The sequence below is a fragment of the Pelophylax lessonae genome (genome assembly GCF_965119305.1).
Source record: "Pelophylax lessonae genome assembly, chromosome: 1".
Taxonomy (NCBI): Eukaryota; Metazoa; Chordata; class Amphibia; order Anura; family Ranidae; genus Pelophylax; species Pelophylax lessonae.
The window spans coordinates 492,671,543-492,698,992 of record NC_138768.1 but is presented as its reverse complement, the minus strand read 5'-3'; the positions used below and the strand labels follow the sequence as shown (position 1 = coordinate 492,698,992).

At 47.6% G+C, this 27,450-nt stretch overlaps 1 protein-coding gene across 1 annotated transcript in view; it reads right to left on the bottom strand.

Moving 5' to 3' along the window:
* CHAF1A (chromatin assembly factor 1 subunit A) overlaps positions 1-27,450 on the bottom strand; it is a gene marked incomplete at its 3' end in the record, with an annotated part of 442,221 nt that overhangs the window by 345,844 nt on the left and 68,927 nt on the right. The gene's annotated exons all lie outside the window — the stretch shown is intronic.

Sequence of the window (27,450 nt, the reverse complement as noted above, 5' to 3'; positions counted from 1 at the left end):
GGGCTTGACAAATTTGCTTAGAATCTAGGAGCCAGCTAAAAAGATAGGAGCCAGGTTTTTTTTAGCGTAGCATGGCTTGTCAGCGCACCGGGGAAAGGCAAGTAATTTGCGCCCCTAACTTAGTTACAACAGAGCGGACGAGTCAATAACTCCAAAATAATGCAACTTCGTCAGGGTTATAGGCTGGCCAGAGAGAATGACTAAAAACCTGTTATAGGGGGAAAATCATTCAAAATCATTGTGACTGCGGCATGTAAAACACACCCTAATCTGCTGCCTATTGTAGCTTATGGGTGGCAAAAACCTCTATCTACTGTACATTTTTACCACTTAACTGCACATCTAAATAAAATCTTAGTGACACTTTAACCACTTGCCTACTGTGCACTTAAACACCCTTCCCATCCAGGCCAATTTTCAGCTTTCAGCGCTCGCACACGTTGAGTGACAATTGCGCGGTCATGCTACACTGTACCCATATGAAATTTTTATCATTTTTTTCACACAAATAGAGCTTTCTTTTGGTGGTATTTAATCACCTCTGGGTTTTTTATTTTTTACAAAAAAAAAAAAAAAGTTTCTTATTTTCTGCGAGTAAATTTTGAAAATAAATTTTTCTCCCTCACTGATGTGCGCTGATGAGGCGGCACTGATGGGCGCTGATGAGGCGGCGCTGATGGGCACTGATAGGCTGCGCTGATGAGGTGGCACTTATGGGCGCTGATGAGGTGGCACTTATGGGCGCTGATGAGGTGGCACTTATGGGCGCTGATGAGGTGGCACTTATGGGCGCTGATGAGGTGGCACTTATGGGCGCTGATGAGGTGGCACTTATGGGCGCTGATGAGGTGGCACTTATGGGCGCTGATGAGGTGGCACTTATGGGCACTGATGAGGAGGTACTAATATGCCGCACTGATGAGCACTGATAGGCGGCATTGATAGGCGGCACTGATGAGCACTGATAGGCGGCACTGCGAGCCGGCACTGATGGACACTGACGGGTGGCACTGATGAGCAGCACACTCAGTGCCCATAGTGCTGCCAGTCAGTGCTCATCAGTGCCTAGATGAGCAGGCACTGATGGGCACTGACTGGCAGCACTATGGGCACTGATTGTGGGCATTGATGGGGGCACTGATGGCGGGCACTGTGGGCACTGATGGGGGGGCAATGTGTGTGTTTTTTTTACCTTTAGTAATCAGGGCACTGGTGATCAGTGCCCTGATTACATTGCTGTGTGTCCCCGGCGGCTGTCGGCTCCCCCTCCTTCCTCACACTGCAGTGTCTGTGTGAGGAAGGAGCGCCGGCGATGAGAGATGATCTCATATGTTTACATATAAGATTATCTCTCATTGGACGGCTTGATCAGGTGGTGAATGGCCGCTGTGATTGGCCATTCACCACGATCTGTGATCGGCCGTGTCCAAGGGACACGGCCGACACAGATTCTCCCCGATGCGCGCTCGCGGGAGCGCGCGGGGAGAGTCTTTCTGGGAGGCCGTTTAAAAATGGCCTCCCGAAAATTCAAGTCCGCGCTGCAGCCGTATATAGGCTGTAGCGCGGATGTGAGGGAGTTAAATAAAAAACAAGGACGAAAGAAATATCCCAGTGCCGCTGATCTACTGCTGCCTCTTTGCAGCCACTTTCTGCCTACGTGTGTCCCCCAGGGTGACTCCACTCATTGCTCTGGTGGGATTCTGGTCACCATAAAATACTGGAGTCCAGCTGTACATAGAGTGGTAATTGTTGATGGTACACAGGGTTTTATCAGGAGGACATAACTGGATTATTCTAAACCATATCCACCTGCCTCATTCTCCCCTCCTCCACCCCACAGCACACTGTAAACTTTTCAAGATCACCGGCTCAGCGGGTCACAGCATGCACACAGGAACACAGCCCAGGCAGCTGCGTCTCCTTCCTCCACCAGAAAACCTCCCTTTCACGCTAAGAGGACTGATAGTCCACCCGCTCCATCAGGTGGAGACTACACAAGCTGGCAGGTCCTCCTCAACATCACCCTGCACCAAGGTCTGAACTCCATCCACCGACCCCTCCCACACTGCGTAGGTGGGCTCTGGGGGGGGGGGGGGGGGGGCAATGCAGCACAAGTAGAAGAGAGCTCCTCCAGAGAAAATCTGTCAGTGGCGGTGCGTTGGGGCACCCCCCCCCAATCCATGCGTCCGGCCCCCTAATCTGCATGCAGGGCACCGGACACATGGAGTTCAATGGGGTTTTTTTTCTTCTGGACGTGATTAGAGCCAAAGGCTCTAATAGGCTTCAGAAAAGGGTGGACCTGGGGCCAAGAGCAGTGTGCCCCGAGCTCACCCATTGAGTGACAATAGCGAATGAATATTCTCTATTGTCACACAGATCCTCCTCCTGGCCAATCAGGAAGTTCGAGACCCGTTTCCTGATTGGCTGAAAGGCGAACGTTTGCGATTGGCCAAGGAGGAGGACTCTGGAGACGCGGAGGACTGAGGAGAAGCCATCGCTGCATCAGGTAAGTGCAATGATCTCTCGGCACGCTGTGCTAACTCTGCATTGAATGGGGGCACGCTGTGCTAACTCTGCATTGAATGGGGGCACGCTGTACTTTGATTACTGAAGGCCCCTTTCACACTTTTGTGACCTCAAAGTCATGCAAATTTTTGCCATGTTTGTTGCCGCAAAGCAATGCCTATTACATTTTTCTGTTTGCGCCCGCCAAAAAATTGAGCACCAGCCGCCACTGAAATCCGTTAATCCTTAGACCTTGCACGAGCATTGGGGAGGAGGGGACAGTGGTCGCCTGAGGGGAGGAGGCTGGCCCCCTCTCCTCCCATGTCACTCACAGCCGGACATGAAGACCAGGCAGGGGAGAGAGAAAAGCTTCAGCTGCCGGCACACTGAGCTGCTTGTCCGGAGCGTCAGGAGTTTGTGGGTGGGCTGGCGGCAGCCCAGGTGCCAGGACGCAGTTTCTGGTCACAATTGCGACCAAGCGCCGGGGTTTGTCAAGCCCTGTTATAAGTATTTCCTCACTAACAAATTAGGACTTTATATGGAGGTAAATGATGCCGTGTACCTCCATCCCTATTCATATAGAACACGAGGGAGGGGGGGGGGATTTAAAATTGAGACTCTATATGAGTCGTGTCACTATACTGGTTAACGTATGCCAAGTATATATGGACGGTCAAAAACTATATGTAAAAGTAACCAATATTTTTTGAAAATTAATCACAGGACAATAAAACATGGTAGAAACGGTACAAGGTATTAATCACAAAATAAACAAATTGCATCATAATTGGAACCATACATAGGAAAAGCCATGGGTATATGGATCCAATCATAACCCACTCACATGGGAGTAATCATCATGAGCTGAATGCAAACAGAATCTCGTTGAGGTAGATATAACAAAACAACATGTGTACCACAATTTGATAGCCGATTGCATCCTAAATGCTGAATGAGTTTCATGAATTATCACTTCCTGAGGAGAAGTGCAAGCAATGTATCTATAGGAAACATGTAAACAGTAGAATTAGGCAAGTACGATGGTATGTTTTAACATTTAGAGCACATATAACCCAAAGGTGCCTCATGAACGTACTACTCCAGCTCACAATCTTGGCACATGGCATAGAGGACTAAGTAAGAGCGACTCCACCGTGAAATCGGAGGGAGTAACCCATCAACATAGGACAGGAAAAACTGTAATAAAGAGGAGAATACTAAATGTTAGGGTAGCAAAGGGTACAGCTAATATACTGCAGAACATCTGCGGACAGTAATGGTCATACTTAATATGTGTGTGTATGTGTATGTGTGTGTGTGTGTGTGTGTGTGTGTGTGTGTGTGTGTGTGTGTGTGTGTGTGTGTGTGTGTGTGTGTGTGTGTGTGTGTGTGTGTGTGTGTGTGTGTGTGTGTGTGTGTGTGTAGTCAAAATTAGCCTGACATACATATCAATAGTAGCCAGGTGGAGAAGGGTATTGCGGTACAATTTAAACAGGGGTGTTGTTCCTTTAATTGTGATCAGTAAGGGTCTTATATGAAAGGGGTGAGATGGATTATGGGGGTGTAGTTTGAAGTACTATAAAAAATGGATTTTTGTAAGATCTTACCGTAAAATCCTTTTCTCTTAAGCTCATTGACAGACGTAGTCTTCTTGATTCTCAAGAGCTGGGTTATGTTGTCTCCGCAAGAGTAGGACTAGGCAGAAAGACAAAACGTTCTGGCTCCACCTTAGGGGCAGTCCCTGAGGGCATATCCTCCCTCTCTGCTACAGGGAATCAGTTCTGTTTTAAAGCAGTAACAGAGAATTTAACCCAACCCAATGATAGAGGGGCGGGTACTACGTCTGTCAATGAGCTTAAGAGAAAAGGATTTTACGGTAAAATCTTACAAAAATCCATTTTTCTCTATCGCTCATTGACAGACGTAGTCTTCTTGATTCTCAAGAGCTGGGACATCCAGAAGCAGTGCCACAAATGAGGGGTGGGATTGACAAAAATCAAAATCCAATCTAGAAGGCCCAACCGGTGCCAAACGAAGTTTTAAAGGCTCATTATAAACAAAGAATGAGACTCAAAAGAAAAAATTTCCAACGGAAAAAAACCCTCGAGGCAGACCACTGGTCTCCTCAAATGGCGGCCTGCAAAACCTTGCGGCCAAACACGGCATCAGATGATGCCATTACATCAACTTTATAATGTTTTGTAAAGGTATGCACCGACGACCAGGTAGCCGCCTTGCACACCTGGACCACTGACGCCTGATGGCGAAAGGCCCATGACGCACTAAGTGCCCGAGTGGAGTGCGCTTTAACAGGGAACGGGGGCTCCCGACCCTTAATAGAATAAGCCTGTACCACCGTCTGTCTGATCCATTTGGAAATGGTCGCGGCAGATGCAGGCAACCCCTTTTTGGGTCTATCCGGGATCACAAAAAGTGAATCCGTCTTGCGAAACGAGTCTGTCGTTTTTAAGTATACCCTGATCGCCCGGACCACATCCAAGGAGTGTAAAGCAAACTCCCGAGGATGACTGGGCTTAGGACACAGGGAAGGTAATACAATTTCTTCATTCAGATGAAATTCTGAAACCACTTTTGGTAGGAAGGATGGATTCGGACGAAGAACCACCTTATCTTTATGAACCACCAGATATGGGGAACAACAAGATAATGCGGCCAGTTCTGACACCCTGCGTGCAGAAGTAATAGCCACCAAGAAGGCCACCTTCTGGGACAACGTAGGTAGAGGAATCTCCCTAATATCTTCAAAGGGAGGTTTCTGAAGAACCGACAATACTAAATTAAGATCCCAGGGTGGTAACGGCGCGCGCACTGGCGGAGCCAGATGTCGCACCCCCTGGATGAAATTCCGCACCAAGGAATGAGTAGCCAAAGGCTTCTGAAAGAAGATAGCTAACGCTGAGACCTGACCCTTGATAGTACTAAAGGCCAGTTTCTGCTCAACCCCTTGTTGCAGAAAAGCCAATATTCGACTAACCGAATAAGACCGTGGACGGAACCCCAGAGGTTCACACCATGCAATGTAGGACTTCCATGTGCGATGATAAATCTTTCTGGAAGTCGCTTTCCTTGCTTCAACTAGAGTAGGAATAACTGAAGCTGACAAACCTTTGTCCTTCAGCACCTGGGTCTCAATAGCCAGGCCGTTAAAGCCAGCGATCGTAAAGCAGGATGGAAGATCGGTCCCTGAGACAGTAGGTCCTCCCTGAGAGGAAGTCTCCACGGGACGTCCGCCACCAGTCTGACCACGTCGGCGTACCAAGCTCGACGAGGCCAGTCCAGAGCTGCTACCAGAATTACTGGAATTCCTTCCTCCTCTATCCTGCGAAGAAGTCTTGGCAGTAACCCGAGAGGAGGGAAGGCATACATTAGCTGGTATTGCCCCCACGGGGCGATCAGTGCGTCTGCGGTCTCTGCTAGAGGATCGCGGGAGCGAGCCACGAATCTCTGTACTTTCCTGTTGAATCGTGATGCCAACAGATCCACATCCGGGGTGCCCCACCGTAGGCACAACTGGTGGAAAACTTCTGGATGGAGGGACCATTGCCCCTGATCCAGAGTCTGACGGCTGAGATAATCTGCCTGCCAATTCTCCACCCCCGGAATGAACACCGCAGAGATAGCTGGAACAAATCGTTCCGCCCAGCAAAGAATGCAAGCCACTTCTTTGGCCGCTCGGACACTCTTGGTGCCCCCCTGGTGATTGACATAAGCCATGGCCGTGGCGTTGTCCGACTGGATCCGAACCGGGCTGCCCTGGAGCTGCTCGGTCCAGTGAATCAGACAAAGTTTGATCGCTCTCAGTTCCAATACATTTATCGGCAACCTGGATTCTTCCAGAGACCAAAGTCCCTGGACAGATAACTGACCGAGAATTCCTCCCCATCCAGATAGACTGGCATCCGTGGTCACTATTGTCCAATATATTGGCAGAAATGACTTTCCCTGGCTGAGCATCGGAGACCGAAGCCACCAGACCAGAGACTCTCTGGTCTGTTTGCTCAATCGGATCTGATTGTCCAGGGATTCCGGATTCCGATTCCATCTGAGAAGAATCTCTTGCTGAAGAATTCGGGTATGGGACTGGGCAAATGGGACTGCTTCGAAGGAAGCCACCATCAATCCCAGAACCCTCATGCAAGTTCGAAGAGAAGACCATCTGTTGGATAGTAACAACTGGACTGCTGATTGAATCTTCCGGAGGGAAAACTCTTGACCTGACTGTGTCTAGAATTAGACCCAGATATTCGAGCCTCTGGGTGGGAACCAGAAATGACTTTTGTTGGTTCACCAGCCACCCGAATTCCTGTAAAGAAATTATAGTAATTTCTATGTTTTGTAGCAAGGTCTGAGGAGACTCTGCATGAAGCAGAAGATCGTCTAGGTAACCAAGAATCGATATGCCTCTTTGGCGCAGTAGTGCCAACATTGGGGCCAACACCTTCTTGAAGACCCGAGGAGCCGTGGCGAGACCGAAAGGTAACGCCACAAACTGATAGTGGTTCTCTTCTATGGAAAAGCGTAGAAACCGCTGATGTCCTGCGAAAATGGGAATGTGAAGATATGCGTCCTTGATGTCTATGGACGCTAGGACATCCCCTGGATGCAGGAAGGCTGCTACTGTGCGAATGGACTCCATTCTGAATTTTCTTATGTTGACAAAAGAATTGAGTGCCCTTAAGTCCAGAATTGGACGCACTTTGCCCTCTTTCCTGGGTATTGTAAATAGGTTTGAATAAAACCCCTGAAAACGTTCTGTCCAAGGAACGTGGACTACCACTCCTTGTTGTAGTAAATCCTTGACTGCTCTCCGCAGATCTTCTAAACGATCCGGGGATAGTCGAATATTGGAAGGGAAGAATCGCGCCGGTGGGAGAGATCGAAACTCGATCTTGTACCCTGACCTTATGACTTCGCAAACCCACTTGTCCGGGATTCTGGAAAGCCATGGATCCGGGAACCGGCGAAGACGTCCCCCCACCCCAGTTATGGGTGGGGGCGCACCTTCAGGCTTTGGACGATTTATCTTCAGGTCTGGAGGGGGGAGGGCTTTTGCTTGCCCGACCAACGTCCCCTGAAGCCTCCTGAAGGAGCTTTGGAGGACTTCATTTTTTCACCCGCGGGACGAAAAAACCTCTTGTGAGCAGAAAAAGAAGGCCCTCGTTTTTGACGAGTTCCTTTACCTTTAACATTTTGCGGTAAAAAGGTGCTTTTTCCACCCGTGAGATCCTTAATGATCTCATCTAAGTTGGCTCCAAATAGACGCTCTCCTAAAAAGGGGATATTAGCCAATGCTTTTTTGGAACCTTGGTCGGCTAACCAACCTTTTAGCCACAGTGTACGCCTGAGAACCACCGCTGAGACTGATGCTCGCGCCAATAATGGAGTGGCGTCTAACGCCGCATCACATACAAACTGTAACCCCTGTATCATTTGTTCCAACAAATCTGATACCGCCTGAGGGACCTCTTCTAAGTCCCGGCGTAACCACTTGGTCCATTCAGTTACAGCCTGCGAAACCAGACCAATAGCAATTATTGGTCTGAAAGCTGATCCAATCAAGGTAAACATGGTGCGAGACATAGCTTCTATCTTGCGATCCACTGGATCTTTAAAAGACGGAGCGTCTTCTAGAGGAATAACCGTGGCTTTTTTCAATCTAGCAATTGGTGAATCCACCACAGGTGGTTCTGTCCATTTCTTAATGAGGGTTTCCTCAAACGGATAACGCCTGTTAATGCGTTTAGAAATAGTAGAAGTGCGTTTTGGCAGACTCCATTCTTCTTTGATTGGATTGCCAAAACATTTGGGCAATGGAAAAACCTTCGCCACTTTGATGCGTTTTTTAGTACCAAAAGGGATTTCAGTTTCAGCTATTTCTGACGGAATACCCTGTAATCTTAAGGTTTCTTGAACAGATACAATGAGTGCGTTTACCAACGTTTCCTCTTTGGCTATGGCTGATGCCGAAACATCCTCCTCACTGTCTGAAGAGACAGTACACGAGACACCAATCCCAGATGAGGTACCTGCAACTGCAGAAATAGGCTCAGAGTCTGAATCCGAGGTTTCAGATAATAAGGGGTTAGGCGGGGGTCGCTTTCTTGCGCCCTGTCCCTGACAAGCCACTTCCACCCGGGACACAAAAGTTTCCATAATAGCTGACAATGATTCAATCGTCAGTGGGGTGCTGGAGGATCCTGCAGACCCCTCGAGGGGATCCGGAGGAGATACACGAGTGGCAGGGTCCATGTTAATTTAGGACACCTTTGCCAGAAAAAACAAAAAAACCTTTTTTTTTTTTTTTTTTTTTTTTTTTATGTGTCTCCCCCTAGCGCAATAGCGCCCCTCAGAGTACCTGCTTCTCGATCCCCACAGAGAGAGAGAGGGACCCCCAAGGCTCACCAACCGATGCAGTGAAGTTTCAAACCGACTGCAGTCAGCGTCTGTCTTTTACAGACTGGAAGGAGCTGTTGCTTTTTCCCGGGTAGAAGGACGTGGCTCCGCCCCCTGTGTACGCCTTCCGGCGTTCCCAGCTCTCCACGAGGTAGCTGGGCTCATGAAACATGGCCGCCCCCATACAAGAGACATTAGACTCCAAAAACATGGCGGCCGGCGTGACCTGAGGACATACATGCACCTGGTCTACGGCAAAATGGCGGCGGACCGCCGAAATAGTTTTTCCCAGCACATCCACCTGCATCTCTGCTAAGTGGCGATTTATTGATCTACAGGAGATACACTACAAATAAGGTAGGATTATACCTCCTATGTCTGCTGTAATGCTACAGTCTGCTGGGTAGAGTGTTAGCTCTCAAACCAAGTCCACTTCCCACAAACACATACTGTATTTACAAGGGGGACTTTTAGTGTCAGATATATACTGACCATGTATGGAGGGGCCCATAATTCATACTGCCTCATAACGAGGAAAAAAGGGAACGTTTACTCACCATACCGAACCGACAGGCACCCTCTCTTCACAATACCCTCTCCACCAGGGTGGGGTGTTGTGTACCACTCCGGACGCCTCGACTCTCTGGTTCCTGGCGTCCAAGCGAGACTTTTAACTCGCAAGGTCAGTCCCTCCTCTGGGACTCCGTCGCGGCCGACCCAGCGCGGAGCTCTGGTCTGCACGCGCTCGTAGGCAGAAACCGGGGTGACCACTGGATCTCAACACCCAGCCCGTCGCCCGGCCCCGCATACTTACTTGAATGTGTCGCGGCCGACCAAGCGCAATGCAATGGTCTGCGCGCGCTCGTAGGCCGGCTGGGGTGACCACTAGTGTCGCCCAGTCCGGCGTATTTGCTTGAAGATCTCACAGGAAAAAAATACTGGAGAAAAACTGCCTAAAAAAAAAAAATTTTTTTTTTTTTTTTTTTTAAAGAAAAAATCTTGCCAGGACCAAAAAGATCCCAGCAAGGAACTTAGGTCCTTACTCCTGACTAGACAGAAAAAAAACTGATTCCCTGTAGCAGAGAGAGGGAGGATATGCCCTCAGGGACTGCCCCTAAGGTGGAGCCAGAACGTTTTGTCTTTCTGCCTAGTCCTACTCCTGCGGAGACAACATAACCCAGCTCTTGAGAATCAAGAAGACTACGTCTGTCAATGAGCGATAGAGAAAAGACTATGCAGGATGGAACTGGCTGAACTAAACTCCCAGGGAGCCAAGGGATCCGCGGAGGATTATGGGAGAGAAGATAAAATAGGGGGGCGGAGTCGGATGCACGCTCTCTTGCTTTGGGAACCTCGTGGAGAGCGGAGGTACTGAGAGCGGATCAGGACTGTTGCTATGAGCGGAGCGACCAGAGGCTGAGGCCTGAGCTAAGAGAGAGAGCGCATACCAGAGACAGCGGGAGTCACGGTGTGGTGACTAGCCCTGTGTGGAGACCAGTGGAACGGAAGCAGTGTGGAGTTGGGTGAGAGAGGCCTAATTACCGTGAGTGCGGAGAGAGAGTCGGTGACACAGCACGGAGGAAAGGAGAACCCTGAATGGCTGAGACAGTTGCTAGTGGACACATCTGAGATACTGTAGTGCCTGGCGATTAGGAGAACCAAAAGAATATTTACTGTTACACACACTGACTTAAAGCAGAACCTGGATTCACTTATACCCCTTTTCCCTTTGGATTACAAATGTCATTCCCATGAATGACCAGAGCTCCAGCTGCCGGCGAAGAATTGCTAGGACAGAGACTCTAGTAATTCATTGCTAAAGGGGGCCCCCTACAGGTGTTAAGAGTTCATTATTCCAGTTGCTAGCATAAGTTGCAAGTGTCACAGATGTCATCACCGATGTCATTACATTAATAGGTCTGAACCAATAGTGCCTAGCGGGTCGGAGTTACCTCAAGGTCCAGGAAGTGTGGACGAAGAGCAATTACCCAGAAGCCCCCATGGGATCGTGCTACACAGTTAAATATACATATTCATATGGGATTGCCATGGATGACTAATAGTTGTAGACTCCCCAGAAAAAAGACGAAAAGTGAAGGGAATGATTGCACAAAGTGCTAAAATTAGAGTGACTAAAAAACCCAAAGAACAAATGTGGTGAGCCGCAACAAAACCAAAGAACGTGATAATTGACCCATAACCCAGAGGGGGGGGGGGGGGGGGTAGGATTACACAAAGTCAAAGGTGATAATATAATGAGAAATGGAGAAAAGGGGGGGGGGGGAGGAAGGTACAGTCCACAGAGGGGATGAGATAGATACTTCTTAGACAGATAGGTTGACTCCCAATGTCTTGCTGACGTTTTCCATGAGGGAAGGCATCCCCATCTGATCGGCCATGCCGAGCAGGTGTTGGTACCTCAACAAGGCTCCCCCACAGAAAGGACACCAATAACCAACCATGCGTCAGTGTGGGAGCGCCACTGAAAACGCAGCTGACGCAGAAGCGTGACACCAATGCGCTGCGGAATATAAACACCCCACCTCAAGGAGATGACGGGGAAGGTTAGAGCATACAGAGCGCAATGCAGTTCACGGTGAAGACAGTCCTAGTTAGTCCTCTATGCCATATGCCAAGATTGAGCTGAAGTGTTGAGTAGTACATGTTCATGAGGCACTTTTGGGTTATAGGTGCTCTACATGTAAAAACATACCCTCGTACTTGCCTAATTCCACTGTTTACATGTTCCCTATAGATACATTGATTGCACTTCTCCTGAGGAAGTGATAATTCACGAAACGCATTGAACATTTAGGATGCAATCACTCGGCTATCAAATTGTGGTACACAGGTTTTAAATTATTATTTCTACAGTACCTCAATGAGATTCTGCTCTCAATCAGTTCATGATGATTACTCCCACGTAAGTGGGTTATGATTGCATCCATATACCCATGGCTTTTCCTATGTATGGTTCCAACATTGATGCAATTTATTTTTAATTCGTGATTAATGCCTTGTACAGTTTCTACCATGATGTATAAGGCTGGCCATACACTATACAATTTTCTTGTTCAACTTTCCTTTAGATTTACCAAAACCATGTAATATAGGGTCAAACCTAAACACTTTACATTTGTATTCAATCAGGCATGCCCTTGCACTACATAGTTTAAGGTAAATCTAAAGGAAATTGAATAAGAAAATTGTATAGTGTATGGCCAGCCTTACTCATGTTTATTATCTGTGATTAATGTTCAATAAATATTAGACTCTCTCACTCTCTCTCTCTCTCTCTCTCTCTCTCTCTCTCTCTCTATCTATCTATAACGAGATAGTACAATTGAACTGCAACATTTAGCCAGCTATATATAATTTTCATGACTTTCAAAAGGAAATTGAAAAAGAAACTGTATAATGTATGGCCAGCTTAAGAGAAGAACTCTTTTATATCGTACATTACAGGGCACCAAAGGAATATTCTAAAGCAATCCCATGATGGATTGGGAAACGAAAATGGCCAACATGCCCATCAACAACAAACCTCCTAAAAGGAATTAACCACTTAAGCCCCGGAGGATTTTCCTGCTAAAAGACCAGGGGGTATTTTGCGATTCGGCACTGCGTGACTTTAACGGACAATTGCGCGGTCGTGCGACGCTGTACCTTAACGAATTTGACGTCCTTTTTTTCCCACAAACAGAGCTTTCTTTTGGTGGTATTTGATCACCTGTGCGATTTTTTGATCACGCGCTATAAACAAAAAAAGAGCGTCAATTTTGCAAAAATGGCAATCTTTTTCACATTTTTTTATATGGAATTCCCCCCAAAAAAATGTAAAAATCAAAATTTAACATTTTCAGCCAATTTGTTTTATGCTACCTAGGTTTGGTAAAAAAAAAAAAAAAAAAAAAAAAATCGCAAAAGCGTACTTTGATTGGTTTGCGCAAAAGTTATCGCGTTTACTAACAAAGGGAAAGATTTGTCATTTTTGTTGTTTTTTTTTTTAACGCGTAATGGCGGCGATCTGCGATTTTTTTTGCGGTACTGCGACATTGGGGCGGACAGATCGGACCCTTGACTGACATTTTTTACACTTTTGGGGTTACCAGTGACATTTCTACAGTAATCAGTGCTATACATATGCACTGTTACTGTAAAAATCCACTGGTAGTGAAGGGGTTAACTTTATTTGGGAGGGAGGGGCTGTGTGTGTCCCTAGGGGCGTGCTTTCTACTGTGATTGGCTGTGGCTTGAGCTGTAAAGACACTGATCAACGGATCTACATAGTAGATCCGTGTGATCAGTGTTTTTACACCGAGGAGAATGACAGGTGGCTTGTTTACACAAGCCGCCTGACTTTCTCCCTCTCCCACGACGATCGCCGAGTGACCGGCGGACATCGGGTCCGCCAGTCACACGCGCGGGGGGGGTCCGTGACCGCGCGGGAGCACGCCTCCGCGGGCACGCGCTCGCTCGCTCCCCAGACCCTCCCAGGCTAGTGACGTTAATTAACGTCACTCTGCCTGGCAGGGGCTGACCGCCGCAGTAAATCTACTTGCGGCGGTCGGCAAGCGGTTAAAGAGTAATACATGAAAAAGGACTTCAAGTCCACCTGGAAGACACTGACCAATGCAAGCATCCGCAAAGGCCTGAATAGCAAATGGGTAAAACTTTACGAACATTAGAGGCAAAATACCAGGTGGCAGTTTTAAGTTCACCTTTTGCAACATTTTACATAAGTATTACGACTGTGGGCTTGTAGTTCTCAATGAACTACACAGTGCTGTTTAGTGACGTGGTAGTTAAAGGATTCTTCCAGTCAATTTAAAACTGCTTGCACTTGCATACGTAAAGGCAAAAAGCTTACACTGATAGTCTGCAGGAGACCTGCATGGCATCAGCAATCTGATGATCGCTGGTGCAATGCTTTAAAAGCGCCTAATAAAAAAAAAAAAAAACTAGTAAAATACACTTTTTTTTTTTTTTAATAAAAAGGTACATTCGTTATTTTTTGTTAAAAGGTGAACTTATCCTTAGAAGACATGTGAACCGATGCCCGATGCTATAAAGCACAAGAAGCAGAAACAAAACAGGTGGAATAGGTCTCAACAGGAAAGGGGGAGCTTTCCTTTCAGGTAGTATGCTTGTAAAATATCAAATCCACCTAAAAATTGAGTCCAGAGGCACCCTAGCCATTTTGGAAGCCCTTATTAAAAAGCTGGGAATGGGGGAAAAAATAAAAAAAAAATAGGCGGATGCTGCATCAATCTGATGCTTTATCTGTCCCCCACTGCCTCTACAGTGAAAGCTAAGGGTTCAAACTGAACCCCCGATCACTTTGTGAGCCCCTCCAGCGCTCACTGTAATTCTGGGCTGTGCAGGGGCAAGAAGCAGCTTGCCCAGGCTTCCAGAGGCAGCTGAGATGCTAAGCCACCTGCTGATCAGGAATCTAAGTGGTCCGGTCTAGGCTTTTTAGACAAAGTAAAACAAAGTGCACTCCTGTGATCAGCAGGAGAAAGTGCCAAAAGAGCTCTGGCCATATTGCTCCTTCAAACACATCAGATCAACTAAGCAAGGATATGGCAGCAGGATAGACTTCCACAGGCTAAACTAAATCCAGACAAAGAAAGAAAACCCATCTACTTCGGTTGTTTGGGCTGGACAAAAAGGCAACATTATGTCCTAATTTACAACAGACACAGTCACTGCTTTGGCTAGGATGGAGTTCCTAGGTCAAAAAAAAAAAAAAAACACCCCGTCATGGATAGAAGGGAAGAACGTTTTTTTTTTTATAAAGGTCAAAGCTGCACACTCAATACACCCTCCTAATTTAAGTGACAGTCACAAGAAAGTCAACCTTGCATGAAAAGCACTGCAGGGCCAACAGAAGGTGTTCTCCATTGGGGATAGTTGCATGAGACTCCTAGGCATATACCTTTGTCCAAATGGGCCCAGATTTGTACAGATACTCTATTCTACTTGCCTTCATAAAGTAATCAGACCCTTCTCTTTTTCAATTTATGTTGCAGCCTGATACTACAGTTTAAGTTCATTTTTTATTTTCTCATTAACCTGCACTCCTTATCCCAAAATACAACATGAAAACAGAATTTTAGAAAAGTCTGATTAAAAATAAAATGAAATCACTTGTACTTATTCACTTAGTACATAGTTGGTAAGAGTGAATAAAGACACTAGCCCATCCATCCAGTTCATGTATTTACTAATGTCAAAAATAATTTCCCATATCCCTGCATACTGCGTTCACTTTAGAGGCACGTTTAAAATTTTTGAAACCATAAATACTTTCCACTGATACCGATTGTAAAAAGGGAGTTCAAATTCTTTACTGCTCTGACAGAGACAAACCCCCTATGCAACTTCAAGTGTTACTAAATCTACAATAGTAAAATCAGTTTGTATATGCGGTAACGCATCCTTGCTATACTCACTGTGGGACCCAAGTGGGTTAATTCTGCCCATTGTGTAAAAAGGCTGTTTGATCCTGTCTTCTCTGATCCTCCCCTTCTTAAACTGTCCCCTAAACATCTCCTGATAAGACACTTTAACCGGTTGCCGACCGCCGCACGACTATATACTGCGGCGGTCAGCCCCGGCCAGGCAGAGTGACGTATCGGTACGTCACTCGCCTGTCACTGACTTGCGAGCCTATAGCGAGCGGGCGCGCGCCCGCCGAGGCGCGCGCCCGCCGCGGCTCGTTCACAGGCAAGTCAGTGCGTGTGACCGGCGGACTCGATGTCCGCCGGCCACACTACGATCGCTCCTGTGAAGGGAGAAAGACAGAGCAGCTTGTGTAAACAAGCTGCCTGTCAGTTCTCCCTGTGTAAAAGTAAAGATCTGACCGTTCTACTATGTAGAACGGTTGATCTTTGCTTTTACACCAATAGCAATGTCCCTACACAGTAGAAAGCACGCCCCTAGGACACACTTAACCCCTCCCTTCCCAATAAAGTTAACCCCTTCCCTGCCAGTGTCATTTTTGCAGTAACAGTGCATATGTATAGCACTGATTACTGCAGTAATGTCACTGGTAACCCCAAAAGTGTCAAAAATGTCAGTCAAGGGTCCGATCTGTCCGCCGCAATGTCGCAGTACCGAAAAAAAAATCGCAGATCGCCGCCATTACGCGTTAAAAAAAAAAACACCAAAAATGACAAAAATCTTTCTCTTTGTTAGTAAACGCGATAACTTTTGCGCAAACCAATCAAAATACGCTTTTTGCGATTTTTTTTACCAAACATAGGTAGCATAAAACAAATTGGCCGAAAAATGTTAAAAAATTTTGATTTTTACTTTTTTTTTTGGGGAATTTCATATAAAAAAATGTGAAAAATATTGTTATTTTTGCAAAATTTACGCTCTTTTTTTGTTTATAGCGCGTGATCAAAAAATCGCACAGGTGATCAAATACCACCAAAAGAAAGCTCTGTTTGTGGGAAAAAAAGGACGTCAAATTCGTTTAGGTACAGCGTCGCACGACCGCGCAATTGTCCGTTAAAGTCACGCAGTAAAAAATCGCAAAAAAACCCCTGGTCCTTTAGCAGCCAAATCCTCCGGGGCTTAAGTGGTTAAAATCACTCTGCACATGCTCAGTTTGGTGTGTGTTGCTAGACACTTCTTGGGAGGGAGCATGTGATCGGCACAGGGCCAATCAGCACTGTCCAGAAAGAGGAAGACAACCAGGTGTCCTGCAGCCTCAAAGGTCAGGCAGAGGAGAATGAAAACGCCTACTACAACCTTTAACCAGACACTAAGTCACCATATCGCTATATAGTGATGAGAAAATTTGGATTTTTGACTTACGTAAAATCCATTTCTCTGATGTTCATTGACGAACACAGTTCCAGATTCTTAACCATTGGGTTATACTGCCCCCTACAGGAGTAGGGCAATAGGCAGGAAAAAGCTTGACTATGCCTATGGGCAGTCCCAGGGGCTATAAACACTCAGTTTTGTTACAAGCAGTGTCAGAAGAAAGCCAACTCCAGAGGGGTGGGTGCTGTGTCCATCAATAAACCGAGAAATTGATTTTACGGCAAGTCAAAAATCCCACTCTCTTTTTTGCTCATTGACTGACCGCTCCAGATTATTCTTAACCATTGGGATGTCCCAAAACAGTGTTAAACACGAGGGGTGTAAAAACCGTAAAACATAAAAAAAAACCCCAGTAGAAAATACTAGGTAACAGAGCTCAACCATAAACAACTGGAGCTTACCTGAGAAAAAAAAAAAAAAAAAAAAAAACACCCTCAGAGAGGACCAGGTCCTCTAAAAAGCAGCAAGCAAACCTTGCATCCAAAAGAAGCATCCGCAGATACCAACACATCCACTTTGTAAAAATTTTATAAAAGTGTGCACCGACACCCAAGGTGCTGCCTTGCAAACCTGCATCTACACAGGGAAAGGAGGAACCAGACCCCTGATGCAATAGGCCTGAAACACCATCTGTCTGATCCATCTGGAAATGGTCAAAGAAGTGGACAACCCTTTGAGGTCCGTCCGTGAGCACAAATCGAGTGACTTCCTAAAAAAAAAAAAAAATAAGACTCCGTAACTGCCAGTTACACCCCAATTGCCCAGACCACACCCAAGGCATGCAAGGTAAAATTTTCTTCAGATGTTTAGCCTCAGACACAGGGAAGGCAACACAATGTCTTCATTTAAATGACAGTAAAACCACCTTCGGAAGGAAAGACAGGGGCGAAGCACCACCTTATCCTTTTGAATCACCAATAAGGTGAACAACAGGATAACCCCCCCCCCCCCCCTAGTTCTGGACACCCTGCGCAGAGGTGATAGCTGCAAAAAAAAAAAAGGCCACCTTACGGGCAACGCCAGCAGGGAAACTTCCCAAATATTTTTAAAGGGAGGCTTCTGTAGAGCTGAAAGCACCACATTAAGATCCCAGGGCAGCAACAGAGGCTACACTGAGGGAATCAAATGTCAGCCACCCTGAAGAAGGTACACACAAGGGAGTGGGAGGCTGAAGATTGTTGGAAAAAGACAGCCAAAGCCGATAGCTGACCCTGTACGGTACTCAAGGCCAATTGCACGCCTCGTTAAAGGAAGGTGAAGATCCAATCCACCAAGAAGTAACGAGGATGAACCCCAAAGAGACTTACACCACGCAACGTATGTCTTCCACGTACAAAGGTATATCTTCCTAGAAGTAGATTTCCTAGCTTTCAACAGCGTAGGAATCACCCAGACAAACCTCTATCCTTCAGCACCACCTGGCGTTCAGCCAATCCGTTAAAGCCAGCGACTGAAGCAGGATGGAAGATCGGTCTTGAGACAGCGGATCCTCCCTGAGGGGAAGCCCAGGGATCAACAACAAGAAAATAAGAAAATTAATTTTATCTAAATTTAGATATAATTAATTTTCTTGTTATTGATTGCACAGTCACTATAATGCACTTTATAAGGGTGGATGTTGAAAGGGTATATGCAGATTACCCAATATAGATAGGTAGCTGAAATAGCTATCTATCACAGTTCTAAGAGTTGTTCTTTTGTAATAATTTTCTAGCATCACAACTTGGATTTGATACACCACCCAGCACATACATCGTATCATTTTGTTTATAGGATATGCACTGTGGGTAATACTAGTATTACATTTATTTCACCCAGGGGTCAAGTCCTGGGAAAAAAAGTGTGGGAACTCACCCAACATTACCACTCCCCCACCCACTTTAGTGAATTGGTAACCGGTCGCGGGCCACAATGAGCGGAGCGGGCAGATCAGATGACAGGTCCATGTCAGCTTATGCAGAGCAGACACGGGCACAGCCTGCTCTACTCTATGGGCCCTCCAATCTAATCTGCCCAGACAGAAAGGGACAGATCCCCTTCTGTGTTTTTAAGTGGATTGAATTTGGTTCCTGCATGTATCGCTGGCTGCTTCTGTCCCCCAGGCAGGTATGGCTGGTGGCTGCTAACTGGCTGTCCTCCAGGGCTGGTACTGCTGGTGGTGGCTACTGCTGGCTGGCACTAGTGGCTGTTACTGCTGGTTGGCTACTGCTGGTGGGTACTGGTGGTGGTGGCTACTGCTGCCTGGTACTGCTGGCTGGTTACGTATACTTTGAGTTGCAAATTTCCCTCTCTATTTCTCCTCTATCTCTTCCCCCTCTCTATTATTTTCTCTCTATATCTAAAATCTCTATCTCTCTTCCTACCTCTCTCTCTCTTTCTCATCTCTCTCCTTCTTCTACCTCTCCTTCCCTCATCTCTCTCTCTCTCTCTCTCCCACTACCTCTAGCCAGGGCTGGTGCAAAGATTTGACACCCTAGGTAAAACCTAATTTTGCCGCCCCTGACTCCACCCCCTTTGCCCTGCCAATGTATACCCCACCTTTTTAATGACTGCCACCATTCTGGGGGTGGAGTCAGTCACCATCTTTTGGCAGGTGCTACCACCCACTACATACAACACATTCAAGTGACAGGCGCTGGTCTGCAACAGCACTACAACTGTGTGTAATGCACACACTTGTGTTGCACTAGTGCGGGATTCCATCAGTTAAAGCAGGCGGTGAGGAAATGCTAAAACACCTTCTTACCACCTGTCTAATGCTCTCTGAAAAATCATCCAAGTGTTTATTGCTCTTCAGAGAGCACAGCTAGTGTGAAGGAGCCCTAAGGGTTAAAGATAAAGCGAGCAGAGAGTGGGGAGGGACAGAACACACAGATCCTGCATTTGTATCTGCTAGTCAAGAGTCTTATGTAGACATATATAGGAAAGATGATTTCTTCTAGTAGAAAGGAATACTTGGTGTGTGTGTTCCCTCTGACACTGTCCCAGAGGATATCTAACAACAGCCTCTTGGTGTGTAAATAAACAGATCATATTAAGTGCCGGTTCAAACTGGGGCGACCTGTGAGGCGACCTGGTCGCCGCAGGTCGCCTCCCATAGGGAAGCTGCGGACCCGTTCTAATAGGAGCGACACAAGTCGCTCCGACCTAGAAAAAGGGTCCGGAGCTTCTTTAGGGCGACCAGGAGGCGACCGCTATAGACTTCAATGTTATGAAGTCCGTGGCGGCCGCTCCGAGGTCTCGGAGGTCGCCCCTGCAAGTAGCGTCGCGGTAATGTGAACCGGGGCTTAGAGAATGCTTTCCTCTGCTCCCTCTGGCTGCACTAAAACCAGGAGCTGCGACTGTCCGGCTGCTGCATAACAGGATTCTCCCCTCTCTCAAGCAATGTAAAGAAAAAAAGACTCACATGGGAATATGAGAGCTCAGGGGTCATTTTGGCTTCTTCTTGCTCTGCTCTGGTACTGAAAATCAAAACAAGGCGGCAAAGGAAGGGGGGAGGTGTTACAGCATAGATGCAGGCTGATTGGCTAAGTCTGAGACCCCCCCCCCCCCCCAAACACACACACACACAATGCAGGTCAGGGCAGTGAAATGGTATCGTCCAGCCCTCTATCTCACTTGTCTGCCATTCTGAGCCTGACCCTGGACAGATAAGCACTCTGTTTTGCACACATGGGGGGGGGGGGGGGGGGGGGGGGAGTAACACTGCTATCAGGAGCTGGGTCTGCCTGCAGTCATCATGACAAACAGGAGACCCGAGCTCAATCTTCCTGGAGCTCCCTAAGCAGCTGCTGATGGGGAAATATGGTGGATCTAAAGCACCCACCTGACGCTTCCCCTGGCCAGTACCCGCTCTGCCAGCTTTCTCGTCAGGTTACTGTTGGAGGGAGGAGAGAGTAGAATCCTCCCTCCAGCAGCTGTTGCAGCCCCGCTGTGTCCTCCCTTCTCCATCTGCCTCAGAGATCCACAGACATGACCACTTCTCCCATTCAGGCAGATGGGAATAGAGCCATGACAAGCTCCTCTCACAGGATCGCACAGGTAGTGTCACCTCAATGAATACGTAGCACCAGCCCTGTCTCTACCTCTTTCCCTCATCTGCAGAGCCGATGCCTCCCGTTTTGCTTCTGTCACAGGCGGATTACATTTGGTATCCCTCCGCCTGTCACAGGAGCCTGCACTATACAGGAAGTATCGGCTCTGCTTCCTCCAGTGCGGCTTCTTCCTCACATTGTGCTCGGGGATGGCGGGTCGGGAACCTGCAATCTGGGCTTACCGACCCGCCATCCCAGAGCAGGACATGGCGCCAGGTGCTAGGATTGTGTCGGGGGACGTGGCTGCTAACGGGAACGACGTTCCTGCTGTAGAAATAGTTCAGGAACATCATTCCCATGCGTTCCCCCAGGACTCGAGCCCTGATTTCACCCCTGAAGATTAATTGTCCAATGAGCCAGACAAAATCTGATTGCTTGGCTTCCCAGAACATTAATTGGCAGTCTGGACTCTGCCAGAGTCCAGACCCCCTGAGCATGTCTGTGCCAAGGACGCCTCCCCACCCTGACAGGCTGGCATCCGCGGTGGCAGCCATCCAGTACAGGGGGAGAAAGGTTTATCCCTGTCGAAGTGCCAGAGAATAACACAACCTCCAGAGACTGTGGATCTTTAGCAGAGATCTTGTGTGGAACTGTCCAAACAAACCGCCTTGATGGTACGGTCCCAGCACCCGCATGCAAGCCCAGAAGGAATGACTGTCTGGTGAACAACAGAAGCTTAATTGCCTCCTGCAAGGCCTGGAGTTTTTCCAGAGAAAGAAGCACTCTGGTTGAGGCCGAGTCCAGAGTCAGACCCAGAAAGTCCAGTTTTTATGGACAGAACCAAAATCAGACTTTTGAAGGTTCAGAATACCACCAAACGCTTTCAGAGTTACCAGAGCATTCTCCAGTTAACCATCAGAGCAGTCAAAGATTCTGCTTGCAGAAGATGATCATCCAGGTACCCCAGTGCCATGATCCCCCGCTGACTCAAACAATGCCAGCACCAGGTCCACGCCACAAACCGATAATGCTCCTTACCCAAGGCAAAACAGAGGATGCGTTGGTGAACGGCACATATTCGAATATGCAGGTAGGCTTCCTTGATGTCCAAAGAAGTGTGAAGAAATGCCCCAGACGTAGGGACACCACAACTGTGTGAATGGACCCCAAGCGGAACTTCTGTACTCGCACCAGCAGTTTAGCTCCTTGAATTCCAGAAATAGATGTACCTCGCCTCGCTTTCCTTCCTGGGAACTGTAAAGCAGTTTGATTAATAACCCCTAGAAAACGTTCCGAAATCGGAACAATCTCCTCTTTTAGAAATAAGTTTTGCACTACACCAAAGAGACCCGTAAGTGATCTGGGGACAAGTGCAGGTTGGAAGGGAAGAACCTTTCCGGAGGATAAAACCCAACTCGATCTCGTAGCCTGACCAAATAACTGTGGAACCACGTGTATTATACCAGGGAGGTCCTAGTATCCGAAAACCAGCCATGACAAACATTCTCCCCCCCACCGCTGATACGGGTGAAGGCTCCCCTTCATCCAGAGGCAGCCTTGTCCGCAGTTCTGGAACAGCCAGCTCGTGGCTTGCCAGACCAGGTCCTCTTGGAACCTCTGGTGGAGGCCCTGACATTTGATCCGTTTTCTTGAGAATCCGAGGGACGAAAAAAACCTGAGTTGAGAATGGCCCACGTCTACGAAAGGGCTCCTTTCCCTTGGTAGCCTGTGGAAGAGTTCTCTTGCCCCCGTGACACCCTTAACTATGTCATCTAAGGAAGCTCCAAACAGGAGGATCCCCTGCAAGGGGTAGATCAGATAATCCTTCTTAGAAGTCTGGTCCACACAGCAGAATTTCAGCCAGATAATACGCGGAAGGACCACTGATTAGACAGCCAAGAAATCAAAGGAGCAGCATCCAAGAGGCATCACAGAAACTATAGCCCCCTGGACCAACTGATCCACCAACTCCGCAAAGACAAGGGGAAGCGATTTACCCTTCAGATCCTAGTGTAAAAGTTCAGCCCACTCGGTCAAAGCTTGCGACACCAGGGCAATAGTAAATACCGGCCTAAGTGCCAAACCAGCCACAGCGAACATATGGCGGGCCTGAGCCTCTACCCTCCCATCAGCTGGATATTTAAAGGCCAGGGACTCCTCAACCGGAATGAAGGTAGCTTATTTACCTGGAAACAGACGAGTCCACTTCAGGAGGGGCCGTACACCTTTAAACGCAGTTAATAGTCATAAGGACATCGCAAGCAAAAAGCGATGAGGAACCACTGCTTTGTGACAATTTTTTCAAAGTAAGCGGAAAGGGGAACACCCTTTGGAGAGCCTGTGGGTGCCAAAAGGGACTAGCGCCTCTGAGGCAGCAGCAACCTTTATTTTTAAAGCATCACGCACTGACGCAAACAGCACAGGCACCAGCGTCGTTTCAAGCGCAGCTAGAGGAGCAGAGGAATCATCCTCACTATTTGAGCACTCACAGTGCGTGGACGCAGCCCCGGAAAGGTCACTATATACAAGGCTCACCCAGGAAACGTGTCAGGGGAGGCCGCCAACCAAAGGGCCATGAATGGACCACCCTATTGGACCCCACCAAAAAAAGTAATAAAAAAAAAATAAATAAATAAAAAAATAAAATAAAAAAAAAGGGGTGGTGGTTGCACTCAGCACTCCATAGAGGACATAATATGAAATAGCCCCCCTTAAAGGCGGCTGCTGCAGTGACACGGACGTGCAGGCTGGGTACCCAGATGGTCTCCCAGAGCTAAAATGGGGAAGTGCCTCACACAAAAATGGCAGCAAAGCTGTAAAAAAGATGAAGCGCCCCCACAAGGCAACCCCTTCCAAGGTAGGTGCCAAGGTGACCACATGGCCTAGCAGGCTGCAAGTCGCGGCCTAAATTTTTGTGGAGGTCCAGCTGCAAGAGAACGGATCCCAGCCCGGCAGATGCCAAAAGATAGACAGGGGCTTCAGCTAAAAGGCACTGGGGCCGCCCCCCCCCCAAAGGAGGCACCTGACCTGTCCATGGACTAGTAAGCCGCACGTCACGGCCCAAATTTTTGTGGGCGCCAGCAGCTTAGACACAAGTCCCAACGGAGCCGAACAGCTAGGGGCAGCGGAGGGGTGGGTGGATGCCTAAACGAGAGGCAGTGGCTTCAGCCATCCTCACAGGGGCCACCTCACAGTTCACAACTATTAGGCCACAAACACTAGGCCTACATTTTTGGCCAAATCTGCCCACATGAGGTGCGTACCCACAGATGGTAAACTATCAGCTTCCCCCAGCCCAACAACTGCTGCAGGAAGCCCAGAGGACATCCCTGCCCTAGTCATCAACCCCCAGGATAGCAAGGAACCCTGCTCAACCCAGCGTTGCGCACCAGGAAAACCCAGTCAGCAGCAACTCCAACCAACCCTCCTTAAGAGCATGTGTCAACAGCCAGCTCATAACCTCACCTAGGGAGGGCAGAGCTGAAAGTTCCACAGTGACCACCAAAATTATATAGAGCTGGGGGGGAGACCCATGGTTCCCACCGTCCCAGGGAGGTGCCAGCGTCCACACCAAAACCTTCCAGGAGTAGAGGGGTGACAGCTACTTACAACACCAGAAAAAGGGTGGGAACCCCTCCAGAGAAGCGAGGAGAAACGCTGCGACTCAGGCTGAGGACAGGTCGTATGCATACTCGCGGCCGACCTAGCGAGGAGCTGCGACTTACATGCTCAATGGCCAAACTGAAAGTTCCTCTGGATCTAGATTATCCAGTCCATCGCCCAGTCCGGCGATTCTAGATTCTCACAGGAACAAAGCAAATCTAGGAAAAAAAATTAAATGCCAGGACCAGAAATCCCAGCAAGAAACTAGGTAGGAACTCCTGACAAGGCAGTAAAAAGGTGGACTATAGCTGAGAGTGAGTTTATACCCCCTAGAACTACCCATAGGCTTAGTCAAGCTTTTTTTCCTGCCTAGTGTCCCACTCCTGTAGGGGGCAATATAACCCAAAGGTTAAGCAGAATGATGAGCTGTGGCCAACAATGAACCAAAGAGCGGTATTTTAGTAGTTTTATTTACTAAAATAAATGGATTTTTGACTTACCGTAAAATCCTTTTCTCTTTCGTTCACTGGCAGACATCTCCATGTCTTCTTAGACTCTTGGGATGTCCCAAAGCAGTGTCAAAATGAGGGGTGGGAAAAAACACAGTAACAAAAAAATTTCAAAATAAGGGTTACACAGAGCCAACCAGGTAAAACAGGAGCTCAACCAGGAACAACTGGAGCTCACTACCATGAAAAAAATAAAAATAAAAAAACACCCTCAAGAGGCTGGAGCTTCTAACCACAGCCTGAAAAACCTGGCGGCCGAATGCAGCATTTGAAGATTGAAGTATATCCACCTTATAAAACGTTGTCAGTGTGTAGATGACCATGTGGCTGCCATGCACACCTGAACCACGACGCCTGAAAACGAAAGGCCCAGGAGGCATTAAGTCCCCGCGTAGAATGTGCCTCGACAGGGAAAAGAGGAACCTCACCCTTAATGGAATAGGCCTGCACCGCCATCTGTCTGATCCACTTGGAAATAGTTGCAGCAGATTCAGCCTGACCCTTACGAGGTCCATCCATAAGAACATCCAAAGAATAGGATTTCAGCATATACTCAAGTCACGCCCAGGTACACCTGAATTGCCCGAACTACATCCAGGGAGTGTAAAGCAATTTCTTTAGTATGTTTTGGCTTAGGACATAAAGAATACAATATCTTCATTCAAATGAAACCCGAAGTTAACCTTAGGAAAAAACGCCTGACATGGTTGTAACACCACTTTGTCCCTGTGAACTACCAGGTAAGGTGACAGACAGGACAATGCAGCCAACTCCGTGAGCAAAGGAAGTACAACAATTTTCAAAAGGAGGCAGGAGGTACCAGGGATCGCACTGGGAGGAGCCAGATATTGAATCCCCTGCACAAAAAAGTGTGAACCAAGTACTTTGTCGCCAACGGCCTTTGGAAAAATATGGTCAAAGCAGAAATCTGGTCCTTGATGGGGTTCAGAGCCAAACGTAGATCTACACCTAGTTGTAGAAAATCTAACAGGCGAGGCACAGAAAAGAAGCAGGGAGAAAACCCTAAGACTCTCACCAAGTAATTTATGCCTTACAAATTCAATAAACCTTCCTAGAAGTAAATATCCTAGCTTTCAACAGCCCTCTATCCTTCAGCGCCTGGCTTTCAATAGCCAGGCTGTTAAAGCCAGCGACTTAAGCAGGATGGAAGATTAATCCCCGACACAGAAAATCTTCCGAGAGGAAGTTTCCAAGGAACGTCTGCTACCAGCCTTAGCAGGCCTGCATACCAAGACTGGCAAGGCCAGTCTGACACTTCACTTAGAATCCCTTCAACCTCGTTTCAGCAAAGCAGTCTTGACAGAAGTTGTATTGGAGGAAAAAAATCAGATGATACCGACCCCAGAGGGCCACCAGGGAGTCTGCCGCGTCAGCCAGAGGATTCGGAGACCTTGAAAACGAACCTCTGCACTTTCCTGTTGATGGGAGGCCAACAGATCTACAATCGGGAGTCCCCCACCGGAGACGGTTGATAAAAACCCCTACGGATGAAGAGACCATTCTCCCTGATCCAACGTCTGCCACCTGAGATAGTCCGCTTGCCAATTGTCTATCCACGGAAAGTATATTCTCTATCCAGGGAAAGTATACAGCAGAGGGAGCCAGAACACACTGCCCACCTCAGAATGCCATCTACTGCCAGGGCACTTGTGCCCCCTTGATTGACATATGCCACCGCCGTAGCATTATCCTCCCTGGGCATCCCTGCAACCGATCCATCCACTGGGACAAAAGTCTGATCGACCGAATCTCCAGGATGTGTATCGGCAAACTGAACCCCTCAAGACCAAAAACCTTGAGCCAAGTATGCTCCCAAGACACCTCACCACCCGGACAGACTGGCATCCGTGTAAACCACTATCCAATATAGGGGGAAGAAAGGACTTCCCAGGGTGAAGCACTGGAGAGCAGAGCCACCATATCAAATACCCTCTCGTACCCCAGCTTAACAGGATCAGATTGTCCAGCGACTGAGGGTCCTTGTTCCATTTGGGAAGAATCTCTATTTGCAGAGGGTCTGGTATGGAACGGAGCAAATAGAATGAACTTGAAGGTAGAGACCATCAGACAAAAACACTTGCATGCAAGTCCTGCGCGACGACCGACGGTTGAACAAGAGCCGAATCACATCCTGCAACCTCAGTAGTTTTGCATGTGGAAGAAACAACCGGGCCGAAGCTGAATCCAGCATCAGACTCAAGTAATCCAGTTTGGTGGACGGAGTCAGAACCAATTTCTGAAAACTCAGTATCCATCCAAACTCTTGTATAGTTCCCACAGTTGTATAGTTCCCACTAGGCTTGTGACGGTATCAGATTTTCATGCTGCGATTAATTGATTAAGGTTTTGCCACGGTATACGGTATTATCACGGTATTCTATTATTAAATGTAAAATATTAAATTTCCACCTCACTTCAATTTCATTGCTGAATTTAGGGGCTTTGGTTCACTTATGCACATTATTATATAGTCAGTCAGTACAGACTCTGTGAACCAGGCCTAAAATAGGCCATCAAGCAGTGTC